This window comes from Rhinatrema bivittatum, chromosome 10 (assembly GCF_901001135.1).
Source record: "Rhinatrema bivittatum chromosome 10, aRhiBiv1.1, whole genome shotgun sequence".
NCBI classification, from domain to species: domain Eukaryota; kingdom Metazoa; phylum Chordata; class Amphibia; order Gymnophiona; family Rhinatrematidae; genus Rhinatrema; species Rhinatrema bivittatum.
In genome coordinates this window covers 127,055,203-127,081,782 of record NC_042624.1, presented here as the reverse complement: position 1 = coordinate 127,081,782, position 26,580 = coordinate 127,055,203, and the positions used below count along the sequence as shown (strand labels likewise).

The 26,580-nt window shown below is 46.3% G+C and overlaps 1 protein-coding gene across 1 annotated transcript in view; it reads right to left on the bottom strand.

Moving 5' to 3' along the window:
* ELOVL1 (ELOVL fatty acid elongase 1) overlaps positions 1-4,870 on the bottom strand; it is an 80,396-nt gene extending 75,526 nt beyond the window's left edge. Inside the window, exon 1 of the mRNA XM_029618985.1 lies at positions 4,765-4,870. The gene's annotated coding sequence lies outside the window, so the exon portion shown is untranslated. The remainder of the gene's footprint in view (positions 1-4,764) is intronic.
* Positions 4,871-26,580: the final 21,710 nt, after the last annotated feature.

Below are 26,580 nucleotides of genomic sequence, written 5' to 3'. Positions count from 1 at the left end.
AAGCCAATAGAAGCTAGGAAAAGTGGTCAAGAGAAGAAAGATGCACACGGAAGCAAAAATGGTAAAGTTGGGGAGAAAACTTTAGATGTGTTAGATACAGGAGGAAGTGCAGATGTGGCACCGAGAGTCGGGAAGAGAATGTAGAAAGCAATGAGTAAAAGGTCAAATTGCTTAATATTTCTGTTAAGCGATCACTGAGGAAGGGCCAGGAATGGAACCACAGAAAACAGACAAAATTAGAAGTGCAGAAAAGCTGAATCCATTTTCAGAAGATTGTGGTCATGAGACGGGGCCGGATGGGATGCGGAGGAACTTGGAGATGTCCTGGCAGCTTCTTTAGAGTCCGTTCTGGTTCCTGTTCCTAGAAGTAAGCAGGCAGCTGGGAACTACAGACCAGTTAGTCTGACCTCTGTGGAATCGCTGCTAAAGCAGAGTGAAATTTCTGGAATCCAAAGAATTGCAGGATCCAAGACAACAGGGTTTTCCCAGAGGGAAGTCTCGGCAGATGAATCTGACTGGGTGGCCAGAGCGCATTAGATGCAGTCTACTTTGACTTCAGTAAGGCCTTTCACCTGCTTCCCTATAGGCGACCTTGGTGTGGGCCTGGATTTGAAACTGGCTGAGTGGCAGGCAATGAAGGGGAGCAATAAATGGAGTCGTTAGTTTGCCTCGAGAACTGACCCACTAACTGCTTCTCTGCATTTTTGTAAGCAATATTGCAGGACTGTCAAGAAAGGTTTGCTTTTGCAATTGATACCAAGAACTACAAGAGGATAGACAGCCAGGAAGGTGTGGAAAACATGTGGCACGAAGTAGAGAACTTTAAAGAATTATCCAAAGTTTGGCAATTGAGATTTAATGCTAAAAAATCAGTCATGCTCCTAGGCTACAAAAACACAGTATAGGAGGTGAACTGGTCCAAAGGGTGGCTACTAAGACTGTGGGGAAAAAAAGATTTAAACATGTTTAAATACAGAAGATGGGCCTCAAAAGAAAGGAGAAAAGGGGCAGACAGGAGAAACCCTAAGGAAGTATTTCTTTACAGAGAGGCCACCAGGACAGTATCTGAACTTAAGAAAGCATGGGACAAGCACAGGGGACCTCAGGCAGTGGTAGGGATTATAAAACTGACAAGTTGGTATAGATGGGAGGACTAAATAGAAATATGATGGCAGGAAAACTAGAAAATACAGCCTATTTTTCTCTGTTTTTTTGCCAGGAACTGGGATACCACAGCAAGCAGAACTGGGAATAACTGGGTTTTCCTTACCATGAGCTTAGATCAGTGGAAAGGGATGAAATGAAATTTACTGGGGAAAGATTAAAAAAAAGAGTATTTCAGGGATTGATCCTGGGGGCTGATCAACACCACCAGGATGTTAGAAGAGGAGAAGTTAAATTTCCTATTAGTTCTGTTACATCAGGACAGGCCTCGCAGGTTGTTTGTTCCCCCTACCAGCAGATGGAAGCAAAGAACACGGTTTTCCTTAAGTAACATCTTACTTAAGGGAGATACAGTTCAGAAGGCATCCAGTATATACCAGTGACAAAGCTCCAGATCAGATCCAAAAACTGAACTTAAAATAGCAGCAACAAATATAAATTGAACTTGAGAAGACTCTGTGGTCTCTAACCTATCCTGAACACAGAGAAAAAGACAGGAAGAAGGTCACAACTATGTACAGCTCGGCAACAGACAGAAGAAACACCTAGCACCTGATATAAGTTGGCCTTGTTTCCCAAGAGGGTCCTGGACTGGTGTAACAGGACTAAAGGAAAGGAAATTAACAGGAAAATTTCTCCTTCCATCTCATCCTACACATGTAGAAATACCAAAGCCATACTGACCCAAGTGGGAAGGGCAAAGGCCCCCTTGAGAACCTCCTTGGCCAAAACATTCAGTAGGTAATGTTTCACAAATGTATGTAAGAAGGACCATGAGCCTATAAATATCTGCAGGTGTAAGCACCAGCACCTCTGCCCAAGACTACTACTGGGTTTTTGTGGAATGTGCTCGAACCAACTCCAGAGGCCTCTTGCCAACTAGCACATAAGCCAAGAAAATTGCCTCTTATCCAGCATGCCAGAGTGGCCTTTGAAGCTGCTTCTCCCTTACGCAGTCCCCCAAAAACTACAAAACGTTCAGATTTGCAAAAAGCATAAGAACATAAGAAATTGCCAAGCTGGGTCAGACCAAGGTCCATCAAGCCCAGCATCCCGTTTCCAATAGAGGCCAAACCAGGCCACAAGAACCTGGCAAGTACCCAAGATATTCCTCCAGATATCTAAATCAACTGCCTATGGACATCCAGACATCAGATTTGAATTAGTCTCTGCATTCATAATGTGAAAAGCCAGAAGAGAGACCATCTAACTGATATGGAACATTGAACTGACCTTCAGAAGAAGAGATTGTACATAATGCTACCCTTATAAGATTTGAGGATAACTGCAGAGTGGCAGTTACTACCCTTCAGAGTAACTTGGGGGTAACCTGCACAGCATGGCAGATACTACCATAAGAAGCTTGCTGGGAGACTGGATGGACCATTTGGTCCTTTTTTGCCATCATTGCTGTTTTACTATGTTACGGATCACGGGAAGACAATGCCTATAGCTCCAAAATGCAATGAGTGGAACAGATAGCAACCAAAAGGCCATTTTCAGGGAGAGATCCTTCAGGGAGCTGTGCTTTAAGAGCTTAAAAGGGAGCCCCCATCAGGACTCAACACCAGATTAAATTCCCATGAAAACAATTACTGGTAACCAAAAAGAAGGCACAACCTCTTAACCCCGCTGAAGGAACCTAGCGACATCTGGATAACCTACCTTCGACACTGCCAGCCTCCCTCAGAAGCAAGAATTAGCTGCCACCTGAACCTTCAGAAATTGCAGCATGAATCCCTTTTCCAATCCCCCCCCCCCCCCCCCACCTCAGAGAAATGCCAGGATGCATGGAATCGTGGCCCGCTAGGGAGATTCCAACAGAGCTCCACAGAAGGCCTCAAAACAAATGCCAAACTTGAATGTAGGCCAATGAGGTTGACGTCTTTCAAGGGCTCAAAAGGGTGGAAGTCGCTGAAGGGGAATATCCCTTCCTGCACAACCACTGCTGCTCAAGAGCATGGCATAAGGCAATGCAGATGGGTCCTCCATGACCAATGGTCCATGAATCAACAGCCCAGGGCTCCCTAGCAGCTGCAATGGACGGTCTACCTGGAGATACATCAGATCTGCGTACCAGGGTCTCTGTAGCCAATCCAGCACGACCAAAACAAAATAATCAACTGCATTCCACTTCTACACACCAAAGCACTCTTCCCATGAAAGGCCACGGGGGGACGATGTAAAGGGGGTGTGTGTCCAGCTCTCTCCACCGATGGAACTTGGTGATTTGGTGGATCATATTAGATCCATTAAAGGATAACCCCATCTTTGACTGATCAGCCGGATGGCTGCCTGACTCAGCTCCCACTCTCCTGAATCCAGGTGTGTCAGGCTGAGGAAGTTCTCCTTTGTTTTCTTGTCCTGCGATGTATGCAGCAGATAAAAGATTCACCTCCGCCCATGGGAAATGCAGTGTCTTCTCCTCTGACACCCACTGACTTCTGGTGCCCCTTTGTCGGTTCACATAGGGCACTGCTGTCACACTGAGTGACAGAACCCGGATTGCTTTGATTTCAAGAACAGAGAGGAAGTGTTTCAGGACCAAAAGGATTGCCCTGGTTTCCAACCTGCTGCTAGACCACAAATCCTCCACCAGAGACCAATAGCCACAAGTCACCTGTTGCTAGCAATGAGCCTCACCTGGTCAGACTTGCATCTGTCATAACCAGAATCCAACAGGGTGTGACTAGGCAGACTCTCTGCAGAAGGTAAGAGGACACCAGCCACCAAAGAGGCTAGCGAGTCAGGCGTGAAGACTGCAGTGGCCTCATATGCATTTCTAGCCCATGGGACCAGATCTAGTGTTGCCACCATCAACTCAAGGACTTGCAAGTTGTCAGAATAAGTAGAGCCAGCAACCTCCACCCCTGCAGGATCACCTTGTTCACTCTTTCGTCCTTGAGCATCTGGCCATGCTGAGTGTTGAAGCATGCTTTCAAATATTCCAGGGACTGAGCAGGTTGAAGTTTGCTCTTTGCAAAATTGACTATCCAACCCAAGTTTTCTAAGATGTGAATCACCCTGTTGTACATACAGTCTCTTGATAGGACTTTGCCTGGATCAGCTAGTCATCCAGATATGGTTGGATCATAAGGCCTTCCTATCTCAGAACTGCCACCATTATCTTGGTAAATATGCGTAGCGCAATCGCTAGCCCCAAATGGTAACACTCTGAACTGGAATTCCTCCTACAGAACTGAAGGTACCTTTAATCCTCTTGCCAAATGGGAATGTGGAGGGAGGCCTCTGACAAAAATAGAGGTAACAGATATTCCCCTTGATAGACTGTCATGAGGACGGAGCAAAGTGTTTCCATACTGAAGTAGGTAACTCGCAAACTGTGCTTTACCCCCTTGAGATCCAGAATAGGCCAAAAGGAGCCATCCTTTTTTGGGTACCACAAAGCAGATGGACTAGCATCCCTGGCCCTGCTCGAAGCAGGTACCGGTATAGCCACCCTTAAAAGATGCAGCTTCAATAGTGTTTTGTGAACCACCTTCTGCTTGGCTTGAAAACAAGGAGAAACAATAAAAGCATGGAGAATGGGTTGCCAGAAAGCTTTGTAACCAGTGTGGATTATCTCTACCATCCACTGACCTGAGGTTATCTGGGTCCAGTCCCTGTAAAACTCCTACAAGCAGCTTTCCGCCATGGTTATTAATGAGTGGACCCGCTGCCTCCTCATGGTGCAGACATTAAGGACCTTGAGTGAAAAAGAATTTTCTGATTAGTTTTAAATGTGCTACTTGTTAACTTCCTGGAGTGCCCCCTAGTCCTATTATCTGACAGAGTAAATAACCGATTCACATTTACCAGTTCTAGCCTTCTCATGATTTTAAAGACCTCTATCATATCCCCCCTCAGCAGTCTCTTTTCCAAGCTGAACAGTCCTAACTTCTTTAGTCTTTCCTCATAAAAGGGCCGTTCCATTCCCTTTATCATTTTGGTTGCCCTTTTCTGTACCTTTGAGATGCGGTGACCAGAATTGCTCCAAGGTGCGGACTCACCATAAAGCGTTAGAAGCATTGATTCCTAGATCAAAAGAAAATTTATCAAGTCCTGCCTTATTCTAGGTTTTGTTTATAGCATTTTCTCTGCCTTTGTACCATCTTTCCCTCACTCTTCCTCCCATTCCCTGGCACAGCAGCTCTGCCGAAGAACCGGGGCTGGATTCCCAACTCAGGATGTAGCATGAGATACTGTTCACAGCCCTGGGCACAAGGAGAGTGAGAACTAAATGTTCTGCAACGCTGATATCTCATGGCTGGTGCTTGGGCCCTAGCCGAGGACTATCACTGTAATGCCTGGGAATGGAGAGAAAGTAGGAGAAAAACCCCTGGGGGACACCAAATCTCAGCTCTGCTTCCAACTCAGGTGGGAGCCTGAATCCGTGATAGGGAAGTTTTAATAACCTTTCTGGGCCCGATCGCCACAGGGCAGCCTGCAGGAACTGCTCTTCTCGCTCCTCCTCCCATACTGGGGGCTGTCAGCATCACTTGGCTGATAACAGACTGTGTGCATGTGCTGCCAAAAAGTGATACGATCAGCCAAGAAAGGAAGGAAATAAAGTGCCGCACTGCCAGAGTAGGGTTTAATCGGGCGGGCAGGCAGGCTACGGGCCATACTGCTTCTATAAACGTTTTGATGCTATATCTGCTATTTCTCCTCCTCCCAGGATTATTCAGAATTTTTCCTGCTCATTCTTTTTTTCGTTGTGAGCTTTGGGGAAAATGTGCATCTCTGGCATCTTTGCATTTTGCACACAAGAGTAGTGCGGGTCTATTTCTCCACAGTCTGCTTCTTGGGGCTTGTGTCTGGTCGGGGAAGGCTGTTCAGACAAGCCTTCCCCGACCAGGGCTAACATTAGACACATCTAGATACGATCATAACTCTCCTGCACTTACTTCTTCCTCGTTGTAATTAGTTCATGAGTTATCTATCCCCCTCTATGCTCTTCCTTCCCAGTTACATACCCCTGTTTATTGAAACTTTAAACTTCCACTAGTTAAGGTTATGTTATTTCTTTCCTTCCTTGTAAACCGATATATATGATATGATATTTTTCATGAATGTCGGTATATAAAATGTTAAATAAATAAAAATAAATAAATTTATCAGGAACCCAATGTTTTTCAATGAATTTAAATGTTTTTTAGAAAACATAAGGGAATTAGTATCAGAAAATAATGTGCTGTTATAGCAGGCACAGTCGTCTGGCTCTTGCCCACACTTATGTTTTCTAAAAAAGTTTTAATTCATTGAAAAACATTGGGTTCCTCAAATGCTGGTTTAATGGTGTATTGTTGTAGACTAGAGTGAGGACATAGCCTGTATAGAGAATTGCATCATTCCTAATACTCTAATAAATGCAAAAAATTCCTAATATAAAATTAAGCAACACACACTGACAAACAGAAAAGAAAAGAAATATAGTAACGAGATACTTATCAACCCTTGAATAGCCTAAAGGTTTCATCAAACAGAGGCCTTATAAGGTTTCCTAAGTGGAAGTGGAGACAGTGATGCAGATTTGAAGACTGAGGAGACAAAGTAGGCTTCTTGATAGCACAACAGTACGACCAGGTCCAGGACAGCATGTAGGAAGTGCTCCTCTTCCGCACTCAGCATCACTAGGCCTAATAATCTGTCCATATCTTGCCCGAGGAGGCGGCAGGAGCGGTTGAACACCTCTGGCACTACAGACCAACTCCACATTGTACAGCTGCGTTAGCTCAATATCGCAAACTGGATTGGAGTCGCTGAACCTGTTGCTAACTGGGACAGCAAGCTTTGCCCTGGCCTCAAAAAATTTTTATTATTTCTGTGTAAATCTTTCCTATTGATGTGACTTGTGTCCCACGCCTTGTCCTCAGAGAGCACTACAATACTCACACAATGCCTCCTTTCTACAATGACCTTTCTGCTCGGAGCTTGCAAAAACGCTTCTCCCATCCCTCTCACATTCTCCAAGCGCCGCGTGCAAAGAGAAGAGACGGCAGAGGCGGAAGCAGCAGGAGACGCACTGGAGCAGGTCTTCAAAGGTGCACACCGCTCTGCATGATTAATTCAAGAGGCAGCACAGAAGAATTATTTTAAAAAATCACAGTAAAAAGGTTCATCCTGCAATATTCTTTGGCTGGGAAAGATTGACCACTCCCCTCAAAAATATTCAGAACAAGTTACATCAACTCAATTTTCCACTGATAAAATTACGGAAAGGCAGAGCCTTAATCATCTTCACCACAGGGATTTTACCAACCTGGAATTCAGAGTGGATAAGTCATTTTTATTCCTCATTATTCTTAGTCCTAAGCAGATCACAATTAAAAACCAGCACAAAACTAACAAACCGACTGCTGATGCAAACTATTTCTCCATCGCCCCGTGTCAAATGTTCAGAGCGCCTGCTGACTTTGCAAAACACAACCTCCCAATCACCTCTAAACAAGCCTCGGAGCGGCTGAATCAAACGGAGACATCGTAAAGGCTTGGAATGAGGTTCCAGCCCACATCCTCTCACAGGATTCGGAGTGACCCATACAAAGGGGTGCAAGCTCCAGGAATGAAACGGGATCTAACCAGTCAAGGAATGGGCAAGCAGTGCAGAGCAGGGGTAATACCATCTCTCAGTGCCGCCCCCAGAACCTCTCCCACATAAAGTGCCCTGCAATAATCTAACCTATGCGAGAGCAGGGGTAATACCATCTCTCAGTGCCGCCCCCAGAACCTCTCCCACATAAAGTGCCCTGCAATAATCTAACCTATGCGAGAGCAGAGGTAATACCATCTCTCTCACTGCCCCCCCCCCAGAACCTCTGCCACAAAGTGCCCTGCAATAATCTAACCTATGCGAGAGCAGGGGTAATACCATCTCTCAGTGCCGCCCCCAGAACCTCTGCCACAAAGTGCCCTGCAATAATCTAACCTATGCGAGAGCAGGGGTAATACCATCTCTCTCAGTGCCGCCCCCCCAGAACCTCTCCCACATAAAGTGCCCTGCAATAATCTAACCTATGCGAGAGCAGGGGTAATACCATCTCTCTCAGTGCCGCCCCCCCAGAACCTCTCCCACATAAAGTGCCCTGCAATAATCTAACCTATGCGAGATCATTGCCTGCAGAAATCCTCCAGCTCTAAGGTTGAATCCTTTTTAAGAAGCACAATTTATAAAATGCCCCCTTGTCCATAGCTTTAGCCTGAGGATGGAAGGATAGGACACAGATCATCTTCAAAGCAAAGTATGTGGAATATCCGCTGGCAGTTCTCAGTTCTCTTAACGTTTAGATATCATGTGGTCTCCTACAACCTTTTTTTTAAATGACTTTTTCAAATATACAAAGCAAAGCTCTGCTTGTGCATGGTAACATGTAGGTAGCACGGAAAGTATAAATAGTTACACAGGAAAGAAAAAGGAAGTTATAAGCATTTCTGATTACCTATCAACATCTCAAAATCAGACCAACGGGAGGCCAAATTTACAGGAGAGAAAAGAGGGCTCAACACGAGGAGCTACTAACTAAGAACTGAGCAAGACTCAGGGAAGTGCAGGACTCAACCAGGTTTATTTATTTATTTTAGAGTCCAAAAAGGTCCTTAATTGTTCTGGAACAAAAAATACATAAGACATTATTACATTTCCATGGATAACGTAGAGTGAGAGAGGCTCCTGCAACAAGGACACCACATGTCTCTTAAGTTACTGTAGAAATGAAGGAGCTGGGGTTCCCTCCCCTGAGAGCAGGGGGCACTCTTGTTCACCAGCGATGCACCGGTTATGAATTATAATAGCCACGCACAGGAGAGGCCCAAACCCTGCTACCCTGAGCTTTAAACTACCTTGCAAGCAGCACTGGGGCCATTATCAGAAGTTCCTATGCAAATAAAGAAGGCAGACTGGAGAGAGAAACGGAGCAGAACGTCGGGGACAGCTTGGGATGACTACGTGGCAGTACCCTCCACCCACTAGCAGGGTACGCATGAGCTTATGCATATTCATCAGCGGAGAAGCACGAGACAAGGGGGCACAGAGTTCTGTTTCCAAAAAAAGAAAAAAATGTTAAGAATCTGGAAGGGAGGACGTTCTGTTCCAGAAAGGAAGAGGCCAGAGGGGACCCAGAAGCCTAAAAGGTAGCGGCATGGACCCCTGTAGGAGCACAAACCCTGAGAGCGAGAAGCTGTGCCAAGATGTCCCTGGAAGCAGAAGGCGGGTCTGAAGCCTGCCAGATCTCCCTGCAGCCAGTGCAGGAAGCAAGGCTCCCCCACGGCTCGCTCTCCAGCCAGAGCCTGCGTCTCAGGTGCAGAGGAATTAGCCACAGTTATTTATATCAAAGCAGGCCAAGGGCTGTGCCATGCCACAGAGCTTTCTATAGGGAAAACTGCTGCTTAGTAGCCAGGATGTTAAAGATAGGAATTATTATTTTCTGAATGCTATGTCCTGCCAAATCGGATGAATAAAAGTCTATTTCCGAGGAGCCCACCCATTGTCCCTTGCCTGACTTATGATGGCAGGGCAGTGTCTGTGGCAGACAGCCCTCTGCACCCCCTATGTATCTGGGAGGAACTGGAGGCTCCATAAGTTACTAAATTAGGCTCCCTCGCAGCCTTTACGCAAGTCCAAAGTTAATTCTGTAGCCTGATAAGCAGCAGATGCCAGGCATGCTTTTGTAACTATTTGTTTGTTTTGCTTAAACTAATGGGGAGCATTGACCTGCACTAGGTCCTAAATAAATGATTTTTCTCAGAAACTGTCTTAAGTACTTTTCTAGCTGGTAAAAAGGAAGCAGCAGGGGAGAGGTAATAAAACCTTAATTCCCCCTACAGGACTATACTGCAATAAGAGATTTGTGTTTCATATCCAAATCTTTGGTTGGGAGGGGTGGCTATGAGGCTACAGTTTTATTGTTTAAGCAGAACGGCTAGATCTCATCTTCATATAATGCGCGGGGGATCTCTTCCCCCGTCACGCAGGCGGAAATACTGCAGTACATCGTCCATACATCGTCCATCACATGCCGAGCCTGCCACATCAAGGAGAGGGTGGGCGGAGTGGAATTTTCCCACTTCTTATACTGGCAGCATGTGTCCTTATAAATAAGGCATTGCCACTAATTATCAAGTCCTGTTAAGCTCTGAATGTTGATTTATCATATTAGAAACTATCCTATATGGAAAAGCTCTGAATCTGCTGACCAAAGCAATATATACAAAGGTGTTTTGCTTTGCTGGCTAGATCTGAATGGTTCTCTCATCTTGGGGATAGACTGGAATTGCCTGAATGGATAAGGAACGACAGATCGCGGGCCCTTGCTGGACAGCACAGTTTGGGTACAAACCTTTAGTTTGAGAGATGTATGGAGGGAGCATAACGCCAGCAGTTGAGATTATACTTACTTGCCACGAAACCTGAGGTAGGAGAGATTTTCCTGTGTAGTGAATTGGCAATGGCGAGGTCTGGGACTGCGATTTACTACCCAGTTACCTTGGCTTTGACTGACAGGCTCCACTCGTGGTCAGTGGAGGTTAAATCTTAGGAGCACCATTACAGAGCCTGAGTATACACTCAGAAGATTACAGCCTGGTCCTCAGATGGGAAACACTAAAGGCAGTGCTTGAAGCAAAAACAGCATTTATTGGTCCCTATAATAAGCAGCAATCGCGCATGCAGATGGACTACTTTCTACCATTCACAACCTTGAGAAACAGAAGTGCAATTGCTCTGACAGGACATATAGAGAGCTGCAACCTGCTAGACAAGAAGAACTGCATAGGTTACAGGCTAATCCAATGGAAAAATCTTTACATTTTACCAGGCACAATTATTATGAGCATGGAAATTAAAAATGGAGGTCTCTTCTGGTCAGGGCAATTAGAGCATCAGGTTGGCGATTGGTAGAGTGAAAGATATGGGGACCTTGCATCACTGATATTAACAGGGTATTTACTGCTTAATAACGACTTCTATAAAGCATATGAAGTTATGTGAGAGGCTATTACCAATATGGATGGAGAACTTGTTCACAATCACTAGCAGTTCCTAAACTAATTACAAAGCTCCCTCTCCATTTTGGAGCTAGCGATTGACTACTAGTCTTTGTCTGTCTGAAAAATGGAATGAGAATTTGTCTGTCAAGATCAGTGATGGCAAACTCCAGTCCCTGAGTGCCACAAACAGGCTGAGCTTTCAGAATATCTGCAATGAATATGCATCAGAAAGATTTGCATGCAATGGAGGTAGTGCATGCATATTCATCGTAGATATCCTGAAACCCCGGCCTGTTTGTGGCACTCGGGGACTGGTCTAGATGCAGACTGGCAATTGATCTGTGATCCATTTGTAAATGGTCTATTTGTAGTAAAAACCAGGAGCTGATGTACGGTTTCTTACACTGCAGATATTACTATCCCTTAAGTTTTTCCAGATTCAGTGACTCGAGTCCCTTTTGCTGGAGACGTCACAAAGAGGGGAGTTATAATATACATGGTGGTGGTATGGCATGGATTTGGGGGAACTGTGGAAGCTATCATGGGGTCCAGCATGGTTTTATTTCCTCAGTAATAAGACTGATCTCACATTCGTATACTTCTGAAAGACCTCCCGAAAAGTATCCTCCTAGTGACAAAAAGTTGAGTTTGTAGAGCTCTGTTTATTAGCACTGTCACTATTTCAGGATGGCTGTTCTTACTGCCAACTTTTATATTTGTTTCATTTATAATCCACAACATCCAACATTGTTGAGCTATGTGACTTACAGTGCAAGATATACATAAACTTATTATATCTCAAAGATTTTATATTGATGTAATATTGTTTTACTGATTCATTTTTTGTATATCGTGCAAGATGTCTTTAGACATTGTATGCCCATGTCTATACCCGGAGTTTGCAAAAATAAAGATGTAAAAAAAACCACGCAACTAAACGCGCCATAGTTTATAGTACAGAGTCTGCCATCCAGTTTTGCAAGCAACTCAGCAAGCCCCGATCAGAGATTATACCCTGGCCATAGCTGAAGAAGTTGAGAGAATGCACAAACCTGCTCCAGCTATCCTGCCAGCACATATCCAGGAGTCTCAAGGCCTGTATGAGCCAGGATCTCATCTTTGTATGCTGCACAGCTACCCTTGGAGCTTAAACCTGTTACAAGGACGCTCCCGCCTTAAGACTGGCGTCAGGAGCATCTCACGCCAAAGAGTCATTTTTTATGAGCTTATGAATCAGGAAGGCTTCCACAGGATAAGCCAGAGGACCAACCCTATTTTCTCTCTTCTCCCCTGAAATGCTAGAGATCAAGCAAGATTGAACAATCAAAGGAGAAAACAACTCCGTCCTGATGGAAGGAACATCCTCCCTGGGGGAATATTCCCTCTCCTCTACCAATCCTGCGACTTCCCTGCACTCCAGTCCTCCTCTTCCCACCGCCCACAGGGACACCTCCATGAGGAAGGGCAGGACAGAAGCAGCCCCTGCACCTCCCTTTTAAATAAAACAAAGCCTGATGCAGCCAAAGCAGAAATTCTGGGACTAGAAGGCAGGAGTTCCCCTGGCAGATCCACAGCACAGAACTCAAGGGCTGCTTGCAGCATAGCTGGAACGTGCGCCACGAAGGAGCGCCACGAACGTGCGCCACAAGTCGGCACCATGATACTTAAAAGCTCTGCTTCCTGCCACGTCCCCCTCTCCCCCATATACTGCCAGAAGTGCCCCCTCCCTCATTAAAAGGTAATATCGGGAGCCAGGACATTTCTTCCAGCATCCGCCCTCTAACAACAACAAATGTAATAAGATACACGGACACCAAAATGAGATCAAATACCCCGCATCTTTATTTACATAACAGGTGCCCAAACCTAACATAAGTGGGAAACCAATAACCCACACAGTGAACATCCAGCACTGCTGGGTCACAGGACCTGACAAGCCATTCCCATGACCCCCGCCACAGCCCAGCAAGGAGCCACACGTGGGACAACCACCTCTGTCAGGTCAGGCAACCAATCAGCACAAGGCTGAACCCCGACCAGCTCGGGTAACCCGCCCACCCCCAGCTGCAACCAATCACAAATCACTAACCAGATTAAGTAGAAGGGCAGGTGGGCGGGATGAGGCAGCAGCAGTGACGGCAGGCAAGGGCGCTCAACTCCTCCCCTTCCCTGTAAGCCCCGCAGCGCCAATCAGCTCCCACCCCTAATGGTGGGAATGCAAACCCCAACGCACACTACCCTAGACCGAATGGAAGTTCCAGGCCGGCATCCCCCATATTACTACGGGCAAGCACCGCAGCTATACACGTGCGCCGTCGTCCCTTCCGTCACGTCCCCCGTCAGAGGCGAGCACCGCAGCTATACACGTGCGCCGTCGTCCCTTCCGTCACGTCCCCCGTCAGAGGCGAGCACCGCAGCTATACACGTGCGCCGTCGTCCCTTCCGTCACGTCCCCCGTCAGAGGCGAGCACCGCAGCTATACACGTGCGCCGTCGTCCCTTCCGTCACGTCCCCCGTCAGAGGCGAGCACCGCAGCTATACACGTGCGCCGTCGTCCCTTCCGTCACGTCCCCCGTCAGAGGCGAGCACCGCAGCTATACACGTGCGCCGTCGTCCCTTCCGTCAGAGGCGAGCACCGCAGCTATACACGTGCGCCGTCGTCCCTTCCGTCAGAGGCGAGCACCGCAGCTATACACGTGCGCCGTCGTCCCTTCCGTCAGAGGCGAGCACCGCAGCTATACACGTGCGCCGTCGTCCCTTCCGTCAGAGGCGAGCACCGCAGCTATACACGTGCGCCGTCGTCCCTTCCCCCGTCAGAGGCGAGCACCGCAGCTATACACGTGCGCCGTCGTCCCTTCCCCCGTCAGAGGCGAGCACCGCAGCTATACACGTGCGCCGTCGTCCCTTCCCCCGTCAGAGGCGAGCACCGCAGCTATACACGTGCGCCGTCGTCCCTTCCCCCGTCAGAGGCGAGCACCGCAGCTATACACGTGCGCCGTCGTCCCTTCCGTCACGTCCCCCGTCAGAGGCGAGCACCGCAGCTACACACGTGCGCCGTCGTCCCTTCCGTCACGTCCCCCGTCAGAGGCGAGCACCGCAGCTATACACGTCCCCCGTCAGAGGCGAGCACCGCAGCTATACACGTGCGCCGTCGTCCCTTCCGTCACGTCCCCCGTCAGAGGCGAGCACCGCAGCTATACACGTGCGCCGTCGTCCCTTCCGTCCCGTCCCCCGTCAGAGGCGAGCACCGCAGCTATACACGTGCGCCGTCGTCCCTTCCGTCACGTCCCCCGTCAGAGGCGAGCACCGCAGCTATACACGTGCGCCGTCGTCCCTTCCGTCAGAGGTGAGCACCGCAGCTATACACGTGCACCATCGTCCCTTCCGTCACGTCCCCCGTCAGAGGCGAGCCCCGCAGCTATACACGTGCGCCGTCGTCCCTTCCGTCACGTCCCCCGTCAGAGGCGAGCACCGCAGCTATACACGTGCGCCGTCGTCCCTTCCGTCACGTCCCCCGTCAGAGGCGAGCACCGCAGCTATACACGTGCGCCGTCGTCCCTTCCGTCACGTCCCCCGTCAGAGGCAATCTCGTACCTCGGGGCTTCACAGCCTCTACCATGACACTACCCACTTCTGCTGCCCGCACCTTTCCTCCTGCTATGGCTGCATAAGGCTCTCTGCTTGCTTTTTTAAAAATCTTTTTAATATTTTATTATAGTTTACATGCTTTATATTTATGTTTTTTTGATTGCGTATTTGTAAAGATGTTAACTGTTTTGAACAAGGTCACATGAAGTCGTGTAATGGTTAAAGCAGCAGGCTAGGAACAAAGGAAACCAGGGTTCAAATCCCACTGTGGCTCCCCGTGACCTTGACATCACTATACCTTTTCCATAACTTCTCTCTACAATGTTTAAGAAATATTTCTGAAGATTTTCCCTCTGGTGACTAAGGATCCAGCAGTGCTGTTCCTTTCCAGATACGGGGGGGGGGGGGGGGGGGGGGCTGGGTCATTGCCAGCCAGCAGCTCGGTGGCCCAAAGGCAGGGCAGGCCCGCCCCTGTACTTCTGTGGCCAGAGCTCCAGCCGCTGTTGGATATCACTTTGCTTACCCAGTAAGGGAAGTTTACTTTATTTGCTCCTCCTGCATTGCTGTAAGACAGGAGAGGCAGATTTTTATGTTCTTTTCATTAAAACTGTTGCTGAATTGAGCCTGTTGTGCCTACATCTTACTCAGACCCATTTCCTTTTATCTGTCTGCAGAAAACACCGAGGAAACTAAGAGAACCAACGCTTTCTTTGGTAGTTGACAAAAAAAAAAAACTGTCAGTATAGGAATCATCCATAATCTTGCAAACTCATGCACTAAGCTCTGATCAGAACTAGTGTGCTTAGTGTATTTTACTCCACTTCTCACTATAGGGCCGAGCGCACTGTTTAACCCGTGGATGGACACACATCCACAACCCCTTGTAGCATAAAGGGATTAGCGCGTCCAAAATGCACATCCGCCCCCGAATCTAATAGCACTCATCACGCAAATGCATCCTCCCCAGATCATAAAAAACGTGCACCCAACCTGCAGAGCAGGCGTTAATTTCTGAGCAGCCCAAAAAAGTGCACAGAAAAACAGAAAATACTGCTTGTCTTAATATCATGGCAGGAACCAAAAGGCTTAAAAACAAACAAAAAAACAAAACTGTGCTGGCTGTCTGGTTGGCAAAAGCGATGCTCAATTAACTTACAAGGAGGCACTAGGGGTGCACATTTGTCCCTAGCGCCTCCTCAGCAGCACGACCCCCTCATTTAAATATTCAATCTCTGGCCCAGGAGAGGTGCTGAGCACCCGTTTCCCACCCTGATTTATTGCATCAGCCCCTAGGTTTGCTATATATAAAATGCACTGCCTTTACAATGAAAAAACATTGACCAAATGATGAATCAGTTGCTGAATTGTCACAGGTTTCCTTAAACCAACTAATCTTGCTGGAATAGCAGTGTCAGACATCCGAACGTCATGGCCTGGCAACAGCGTACACTAAACACTCTCTATGAACAGGATGGAAAATACTGCCCGACTCGCCACAACACAACCAACCTAACATCACTCCTGTGACTGCCTACGCAGGGACGGGACAGGCCTGCTGCTGTGATCACAACGGAGCCACTTCTTGCAGGGGCAGGTGCTAAACTGCCTCCGCACTCGAGTCAAAAAGACGAGAGCAATCACAAGCTTTTCTTTCACGCTGCAATGAAGTGACTATGACTCTGGATAATAGCTTGGACTCTCGTTTATCTATTTGTCAGCCACATGCTATTTATTGTTAGTAACAACACAGTACCGGAAAATTGGGGTTTTAATAATAAAAATAATAAAAAAAAAAAAGGCGAGAGCATCTATGTAAAAGTGGCCCGACTCTGCCAGACTCAAGGCTTGCAACACCTTTAGGTCTTCACAGTGCTAGAGGGCAGAATCTGAGGCCAACTCACGGATGCCAAAATGGAAAGCTAGGATTTTGGTGGAGGTGCAGTAGAACTGCCACATTTTGGCGATTAACAGGATGACATTATGAGGGTCATTTTCAAAGGAGTTAGTATGTTACATTTACATACCTATCATAGCAGTTTCCAAAACTCATTTATCTGCATGACGTGCACTTAACATGGGCAAAACTTATTGACAATTCGAGGGCACAGGTGAAGGAGTTCGATTCCATGAACCCCTGAAGACTGCACCACTGAGACGCCTCTCGTCTCTTCATGCCTGCAGTGAAACGCACAGCCATCTTGATTTACTAACATTTGCAACGCAAACGGAACCTAATACGTAGTGACGTACTCACGCACTAACATTTAGTGAAACGTAACTCCATTTTGGAATCATAATTTGTATTGTATTAATACGAACGCTGCCGCAAATGTCTAACCCGTCAATTAAATGACGAAACAATAGTCTGATCATAAGCTACACCTACTAGAGACCACGCTAGCTATTGCTTGTTCAGCAGTTTGTAAATTGTTTGTTCAGCAAAAACCAGAACGCATGTGTGAAAGATAAGAACTGTAAAGTGTATAAAGGTTTGCTCCTAAGGGGGCGTGGCATGCAGTTGTACTAAGCCGTCCGTTGTCTTAGCTGCATCTTGCTGGCAATAAAAGTCTATCTTTACGGATCAGTTGTCTGGGCCTCCTTACTGACTAAAAAGAGACGGTTACACAGGTACCACTCAGGTAGATTGGGTTTATACAGGTAAAACCCAGTTCTAAGCACGTACATTTTTTTGGAAAGTTACCCCCTTTCAGCAAAGCCCTGGGTTACTGGGTATTCCTTAGTGAGCTGCTCAAGCTGTGGCAGAGTCACCTCTTTAAAATAAATACATTTGGGTAAGGCGAGTCTCCTCTCCCAGGTTTCTCATTGTACGAGGAATTGGGAGGCTGGGCTGCTAGGCTGCAAGTGGAGGAAGGTTTGAATGAGTTGCAGTTAGAGAGGATTTTGTCTGAATGTAGAGCAGCTTGGTGTTTACTGGATCCATGTTCCTCACTTGTGATCCAAACGTTCATGGATGGTTTATTTTGTTGCTGGTTCAGATTGTTAATGCCTCTCTGCAGGAGGGCGTTCTCCCTGCAAAGCTGAAATGTTTAAAATGCAGACACTACGTGTCAAACCGTTTGAACTATCGCCTGGTGGCAAATATTCCTTTTTTATCCAAAGGTAACAGTGTCGTTCAGCCACTTCCAGAATGACTGGAGAGAGTAAACTGTTTGGCCGAGTGGCAGAGAATGAGGAAGCCCGTTCTGCTGATTGTTTGATCTGGTGGATCATACGATCGTCTTGCACGCTGTAGTAAACGGTTTGGCAGAGAATGAGGAAGCCCGTTCTGCTGATTGTTTGATCTGGTGGATCATACGATCGTCTTGCACGCTGTAGTAGACGGTTTGGCAGAGAATGAGGAAGCCCGTTCTGCTGATTGTTTGATCTGGTGGATCATACGATCGTCTTGCACGCTGTAGTAAACGGTTTGGCAGAGAATGAGGAAGCCCGTTCTGCTGATTGTTTGATCTGGTGGATCATACGATCGTCTTGCACGCTGTAGTAAACGGTTTGGCAGAGAATGAGGAAGCCCATTCTGCTGATTGTTTGATCTGGTGGATCATACGATCGTCTTGCACGCTGTAGTAAACGGTTTGGCCGAGTGGCAGAGAATGAGGAAGCCCGTTCTGCTGATTGTTTGATCTGGTGGATCATACGATCGTCTTGCACGCTGTAGTAAACGGTTTGGCAGAGAATGAGGAAGCCCGTTCTGCTGATTGTTTGATCTGGTGGATCATACGATCGTCTTGCACGCTGTAGTAAACGGTTTGGCCGAGTGGCAGAGAATGAGGAAGCCCGTTCTGCTGATTGTTTGATCTGGTGGATCATACGATCGTCTTGCACGCTGTAGTAAACGGTTTGGCAGAGAATGAGGAAGCCCATTCTGCTGATTGTTTGATCTGGTGGATCATACGATCGTCTTGCACGCTGTAGTAAACGGTTTGGCCGAGTGGCAGAGAATGAGGAAGCCCGTTCTGCTGATTGTTTGATCTGGTGGATCATACGATCGTCTTGCACGCTGTAGGCAGGTAGGTTTGGGGGCAGGGGATGGCAGTACAGTGGATTTTTTTCTATTTTAAGTAAAAGATAATCAGTTGTCAGTGTCAAAGGGACTTGGCTGAAGCTTTTGAAATGAAGTGTGGAGTCCCACAAGGCTCTACACTGTCCCCCTTGCTTTTGATACCTTTGGGAGCTGTAATGTGTTCCTTGGGTTTAAGGTTTTTATATGCGGAGGATGTAGTTGGTGATCCCTGTGGGAAGGATTGTGGAGTGAGCTCTTCTACAGTGAATGAGGGCTTGCACAGGATCTCTGACTGGTTGGTTGTAAATCTGTGGGTAAATGCATCTAAAACAACTGTTGATAAAAGCATCCGAGGACCCTTTCATTCCTTTGAAAATAAAAGTACATTTGAAGGAAGTAGATTAGTGGATAAAGTTAGAGACTTGGGGGTAATTATAGATTTGCAATCGCATATTTTGGGAAGGTGCCATGGTGGAGAGAAGTAGGTAAGATGAGGCATCGCAGGGGAACATTCTCAGTCTTTGCAGCAGAATTAGAGAATTCCACTCCAAGGAGGAGCTTTGATTTTCAGGAAGAAAGTGAAAACATGCCTGAAGGAAGAAAAATCTGAAAGAGGAAGAGGTGGGCAGTGGAGGAATAATGGGCTTCAGGTTTGTAGATGTCAGGACCGAAGTTCTATTCAAGGGATGGTTGAATTAAAAATGGACTGTTTTTGGGTGTTTTAAATGATGTATTTTTATCTGTTTTGGCAGTTCACAGCATTGTTCGGCTTTGTAAGCCTAGTTTCTGCAGTATATAAATAAATGAAATACAAGTTCCAGGATAGATCTTATAGCATGGGCTGCTACTCACACCTCTGATACCATCCCCACTAAAGCATTACTATCCATCCCCACGATCATCGCTAAACCCATTGCCGATATAATCAACTGCTCCCTCTCCCTTGGCAAAGTACCAGACCCCCTCAAACTTGCCGTCAAACCCCTCCTCAAAAAACTCACCCTCAACCCTACCAACCCCTCCAATTACCCTCCCACCTTCCCTTTTTAGCCAAAATTATGGAAAAAGTCAACTCCCAGCTCTCCGAATACCTGGAAGATCATAATATTCTACACCCATCCCAATTCGGCTTCCGTAAGTCTCTCAATACAGAAAGCCTCTTACTTTCACTCACTGACACTCTTCTCAAGGGCATGGACCACGGGCAATCCTTTATTCTTGCCCTCCTCGATATCTCCTCAGCCTTCGATACTATTAGCCACAAGATCGCACCTATCTGAAATTGGCACTACAGGCACAGCCCTTCATTGGTTTACTTCCTACCTTAATAATAGAGACTACACTGTAAAAATTGCAAACTCTGAATCCTCTCACATCCGCCTTACCCAAGATGTCCCTCAGGGCTCCTCCTTATCCTCCATCCTCTTTAATATATTCCTGTTGCCGCTCTGCCATCTCCTCTCTGACCTTCGCCTCAAGTTTTTCCTATATGCTGATGACGTCCAAATACTCATCCCTATACAAGAATCCCTCCCCAATCTCTAAAGTTTTGGGGAAACTGCCTTACTTCCATAAACACACACTCCTCACCAACCTCCACCTGGCCTTAAACACCTCAAAAACTGAACTCATATCTAACCACCACAACCTTACGCCACCCACCCCCTGCGACCCCACCCTCCCCTTGAATTCTTTCCCACACACCATATGAGACCTTGAAATCTCCATAGACCACCAACTAAACAAAAAAAACCACATTAACTCAACCCCTAAAAGAAGGCTTCAAGCTCCATATCCTCAAAAAACCTAAACCCCTGTTCCATGCACAAAACTTCTGTACAGTCTTACAAGGGACCCTACTATCAAAAATGGATTATTGCAATTCTTTACTCCTAGGCCTCCCCTACTTATCATCAAACCACTCCAAATGTTGCAGAATGCAATGGCCAGAATTCTAATACCTGCAAAGCTGACCACATCACCCCTGTCCTCAAGGAACTCCACTGGCTCCCCACCTCCTCCCGTATCATTTACAAAATCCTCACCATCATTCACAAGTCCCTTTACAACCACAATCTCCCCTGGCTTGATGACGCCCTCCACTTCTGCCCTTCCAACCGTCCCGCCAGAACAGCCCACAAAGGTACCCTCTATACCCCCACCCTCAAAATCGCTCACCTCACCTCCAGCAGGGAGCGAGCCCTATCTGTCGCAGGCCCCACCCGCTGGAACACCATGCTCCATGATCTCAGACTAGAATCTTGTACTCAAATCCAAAAAAAGCTAAAGACCTGGCTCTCGAAACAGGCATATCCGGAACTGGACCCCCACCTAGACCTCCCCTTTCCCTGCACTTCTATTCTCCTATTTCTGTCCAGCTTACAGTCCCCGTCCCCCCGCCTTCCTTCCTCTCCCCCCGGTTATTCCCCTTAACCTTTTACCCTCCCCCCCCCAATCCCTCCATTGCACTTTTACAACACTATATCTCCGTGCTTTCAAGATTGTATCTTGTCATATGGTTTATCCGCTAGTTCCTGTACCATGTCATTGTTTATTTGCAAGGTACTTCTTCAGTTTCTCCCCTGTCATCTTCTCTTCTGCTCCTCCGGTATCAAAGTAGCTCCTCGCTATTCTCCCCCCCCCCCCCCCCTTTTGTATTTTCTTCCACTTATTTCCTGTTCTTACTCATCCTTGCTCTGCCCCTGTAACCCCTTACCTCACCCCCATGCCATGTTTTTATTGTATATTGTGCTTATTGGCTACTTCATGTAATTTTTACTCCTAGATACTGTTCCTATATTAGTTTTTTCTGTCATCCTTCACCCTTCTATCACCTTTTCCTATTATTTCTTTGCTGCTCCCTCACCCCCATGCCATGTTTTTATTGTATATTGTGCTTATTGGCTACTTCATGTAATTTTTACTCCTAGATACTGTTCCTATATTAGTTTTTTCTGTCATCCTTCACCCTTCTATCACCTTTTCCTATTATTTCTTTGCTGCTCCCTCACCCCCTTGCCCTGTTTTTTTATTGTATATTGTGCTTATTGGCTACTTCATGTAATTTTTACTCCTAGATACTGTTCCTATATTAGTTTTTTCTGTCGTCCTTCACCCTTCTATCACCTTTTCCTATTATTTCTTTGCTGCTCCCTCACCCCCTTGCCCTGTTTTTTTATTGTATATTGTGCTTATTGGCTACTTCATGTAATTTTTACTCCTAGATACTGTTCCTATATTAGTTTTTTCTGTCATCCTTCACCCTTCTATCACCTTTTCCTATTATTTCTTTGCTGCTCCCTCACCCCCTTGCCCTGTTTTTATTGTATATTGTGCTTATTGGCTACTTCTTGTAATTTTTACTCCTAGATACTGTTCCTATATTAGTTTTTTCTGTCGTCCTTCACCCTTCTATCACCTTTTCCTATTATTTCTTTGCTGCTCCCTCACCCCCTTGCCCTGTTTTTATTGTATATTGTGCTTATTGGCTACTTCATGTAATTTTTACTCCTAGATACTGTTCCTATATTAGTTTTTTCTGTCGTCCTTCACCCTTCCCTATTATTTCTTTGCTGCTCCCTCTCCCCCTTGCCCTGTTTTTTGTACTTTCCTTCAGTTATAGGTAAACCGATATGATGTACCCACGAATATCGGTATAAAAAAGCTGTTACATAAATAAACGTGTTCCATCTAACTTATCCGTGCTTATACTGTTTCCTGTTCTCTTTATTTGGATCCCTTTTCCATTTCTTGAAAGATGTTTTTAGCTATTACAGCCTCTCTCACCTCACCTTTTAGCCTTCCTTCCACCTTTCCTAATGCATGGATATATCTGGGCTGGGTTTCCAAGATGGTTAAGAGCTAAACTCAACCTTTGCAGTTGCTCCTTTGGTTTTTTTTCCTAATCATTTCCCTCATTTTAACAGTCACCTCTTGAAAGTTAAATGAGGTCACAGTAGATTTCTTTAGTGTCCTCCCTTCCAGTTAAATCAAACTGTTAGGATCACTATTTCCAAGGGGCTCCAACACCGTTACCTCTCGCACCACATCCTGTGTTCTTATTCATAAGAATGGAAGTAAGGAGAAGGCTGGGAACTACAGACCAGTTAGTCTGACCTCCAGCAAAGACACAGAATCATGAAGTTTTTGGAATAAAACAGATTACAAGATCCAAGGCAGCAAGATTTTCCCAGAGATAAACCCCAGATTGGGTGACCAGAGTTAGATCAAGGGGGAAGAATGCTTGGATTTCATCAAGGCCTCTGACATGGTTCTGCAAAGGAGACTTGTAAATAAATTAAATGCCCTTGGTATAGAACCCAGAGTGACCGACTGGCTGAGAGAGGTGAAAAAAGTAGTGGAAAATGGAGTTCTCTGAGGAGGGGTTGTTACCAGCGATGTGCTTCTGGCATCTTTTCTTTTCAACATTGTGGAAGGATTGCCAGGAAAGGTCTGCCTTTTGCAGATAATACCAAAATGTGCAACAGGATGGACAGCCTGTGGAAGTTGTGGAAAACACTAGGTGGAATCTGACGAACCTTAAGAACGGTCTAGGATCTGGCAGCTAAGATTTAATGCTAGAAAATGCAGAGTAATGCATTTAGGATGCAAAATCCCAAGGGAGAGGTACAGTATTGGAGGTGAAATTCTAAACATTTCTAAGCATGAAAGAACAGCAGGATCTGGGGGTAATTGTATCTGATGATCTTAAGGTGGCCAAATGAGAAACTACTACTTACCTGAATATTTCCTTTTCTTTAGGCCAGTCAGATGAATCCAGAGCAAGTGGGTTATGCACTTCTACCAGCAGATGGAGACAGAGCAAACCGATGTCACAATTTATATATTCTAGGGATGTGTATTCGTTCAGGATGAACTAGGCAATTTCAATGAAATTGCCTAATTCGTCCTAGTTTGGGGACCCTGAAACCCGAATGAATTTTTCCCGAAATTTCAGGAAAAATTTGTTTTTGGCTTAGTATGCACTAACCCAAAATTCAGGTCTCCCCGAATTTCAAAGGCCCAAACCGCAGGAAATACAATATTTCCCGTTGCGGGCCGAAAATATATACCCATGCAGTGACATCAGCCTGCCAGTATTCTCTTCAAAAGTAACTGTGGACAGACTTGCAAAACTTGATTAAACAGATAACCATTTCAAATCTCAGCCAACAGGCAACACTGAGCTCAGACAAGAATGCATTAACACTAGTCTAGAGACTGGACAAACAAGCAATCCCTGTAAAAGCAGCCAAGGAAGGGAAGCTGGTTTCGATTGACTGTCCTAAAGAAAAGGAAATTATCAGGTAAGTAGTAATTTCTCATTTCTTAGCATCCAGTCAGATGAATCCAGAACAAGTGGGATGTACCCAAGCTATTCCCGAATAGGGCGGAAGGCTGCCCATGGTCCAGTCAAAACCACATGTGCAAAAGGCTGTGTCCTCCAGGCTTGCACATCCAAGATAATTCCTGTAGAAAGTGTGTAACGAGGATGACATTGCAACTCAGCAAATGTCGACAGGAAACAGTTTCACTTCCACCCATGACACTGCCTGAGCCCTAGTGGAATGAGCCCTGACATGACTAGGTAATGGCTTCCCAGCATCAACATATGCAGCCACGACTACCTCCTTAATCCAGTGAGCCAAGGTAGCCTGTGAGGCCTGCTCTCCCTGCCTGGTACTGTCGAGAAGGACAAAACAAGCGATCAGTCTTATGTAAAGGCTTAGTAACCTCCAGATACCAGAGAGCTTCTCTTCACATCCAAGGGTCACAACAGACAATACTCCTCTACATCTTTCTCTGTCCAGAGATGGCCTGATTCAAGTGAGAAGTCCGTGACCACCTTCAGTAGAAAAGGAACAGTACGCAGCTGTACCACCCTTGGAGTCACCTGGAAAAATGGTTCCTGGTAGTATGGAAACCCTACGCACAGAACAAATTGCCACAAGAAACACCATTTAAGGTCCGTAACAGCAAGAGCAAGTTATGCATCGGTCTAAACGTAGGGCCTGCTAAGAAATCCAATACCAAATTAAGACTCCATAAGGGCACCGGAAACCGCAAAGGACGACGAAGATGTTTCACTCCTTTCAGGAAATGGGCCACATCAGGATGAGCCAACAAGGATCCACCATTCACCTGACCTCAAACAGGTGAGAGCCACTACTTGTACTTTTAAGGAATTAAGTGCCAAGCCTTTATTCAAGCCTTCCTGCAAAAATTCCAAAATGAGCAGGATCTTGACTGAACAAGGAAGAGTACCTTGATCCTCACACCAGGCCTAAAACACTAGCCAAACCCGCACATAGGCCAAGGAAGTGGAGAACTTTCTAGCTCTTAGCAAGGTGAAAATCACTGCCACAGGGTATCCATGTTTCAGCAAGCGAGCCCTTTCAAGGGCCATACCGTAAGATAAAAAGAGTCAGATCTTCATGAAGAATAGGACCCTGCCACAACAGATCCCTGTGTGCCAAAGCCAAAGGGGCGATTCCGCCAGGAGCTGCCACAGATCCGTATCTCAGTTGCCTGGGCCAATCTGGAGCAACCAAGAGCACCATCCCCTCTACGGTGCTCGATCCTTCGGACTAATCTGCCCAACATGGGCCATGCTGGAAAGACATACAGCAACTTGTCTTCCAGCCACTACTGCACCAAGGCATCAAACCCCAAAGACTTTGAATCTCTCCTGTGACTAAAGAACAATAGAACTTTCGCACTGCAAAAAGTTGCCAGCAGGTCTAGAAACGGGAGACCCCAGCAATCCAGAATCAATTGATATGCCTCGTTTGATAGCACCCATTCTTCTGGGTCCAGATTTTTCCTGTTGAGAAAGTCTGCTCTTACATTATCATCTTTTCCTGCTATATGAAAGGCTGAGATCTGGAGATTTAGTTCGGCCCATTCCATAAGTTGATCCATCTCCTGTGACACTTGTTGGCTCTTGGTTCCTCCCTGCCAATTTATGTAAGCCACCATCACTGCTCAACCCTGCAACCGTTGCCGCCATTAAGCCAAGTACCTGCAGGTAGGACCATATGGTTGGACACAGAATGTTCATCAATAGAGCTGTACCATCAACTTCTGAATACAAGCTTTCAGCAGGAAAACCTTGCCATGCTTCATGTTGAACCAAACCCCAAGGTATTCCAATGACTGAGCAGGCTGAAGACTGCTCTTGGCCAGGTTCACCACCCAGCCGAGCTCCTGCATCAGGGAGATCACCTTTCAGTTCACCAGGTGGCTTTCTTCCAGCAATTTGGCTTGAATCAGCCAGTTGTCCAAATACAGGTGTACAAGGATACCATTGCTCCTCGATTCTGCTGCAACTACCCCATTAGGCCAAAAGGCAGTGCCTGAAACTGATAATGGCATCCCAGAACTGCGAAATGCAGAAAGTGTTGATGCTCTAGTCGAATAGGAATGTGAAGATCTCTTTGGACATGTCCAAAGAGGTCAGAAATTCCCCTGACTGCACAGCCATTATCACAGAGCACAAGGACTCCATACGAAAATAGTCATCTGCAGATGACTGTTGACACCTTTGAGATCCAGGATGGACGAAAGTATTCCCCTTTCTTGGACACAATGAAATAAATTGAATATCAACCCATATTTTCTTGAGACATGGGCACCGGAATCACAGCCTTGCCAATATATCCTCTACTGCCTGCTTCTTTTGTGGGGAGTGGCAGGGAGAGACCATGAACATATCCCAAGGAATACTGCGAAACTCCAGCGCATATCTCCGAAGAGACAGAGACAAGATGGAGGCGGTCCAGAGAAGGGCGACCAAAAAGGTGGAAGGTCTTCATCAAATGACT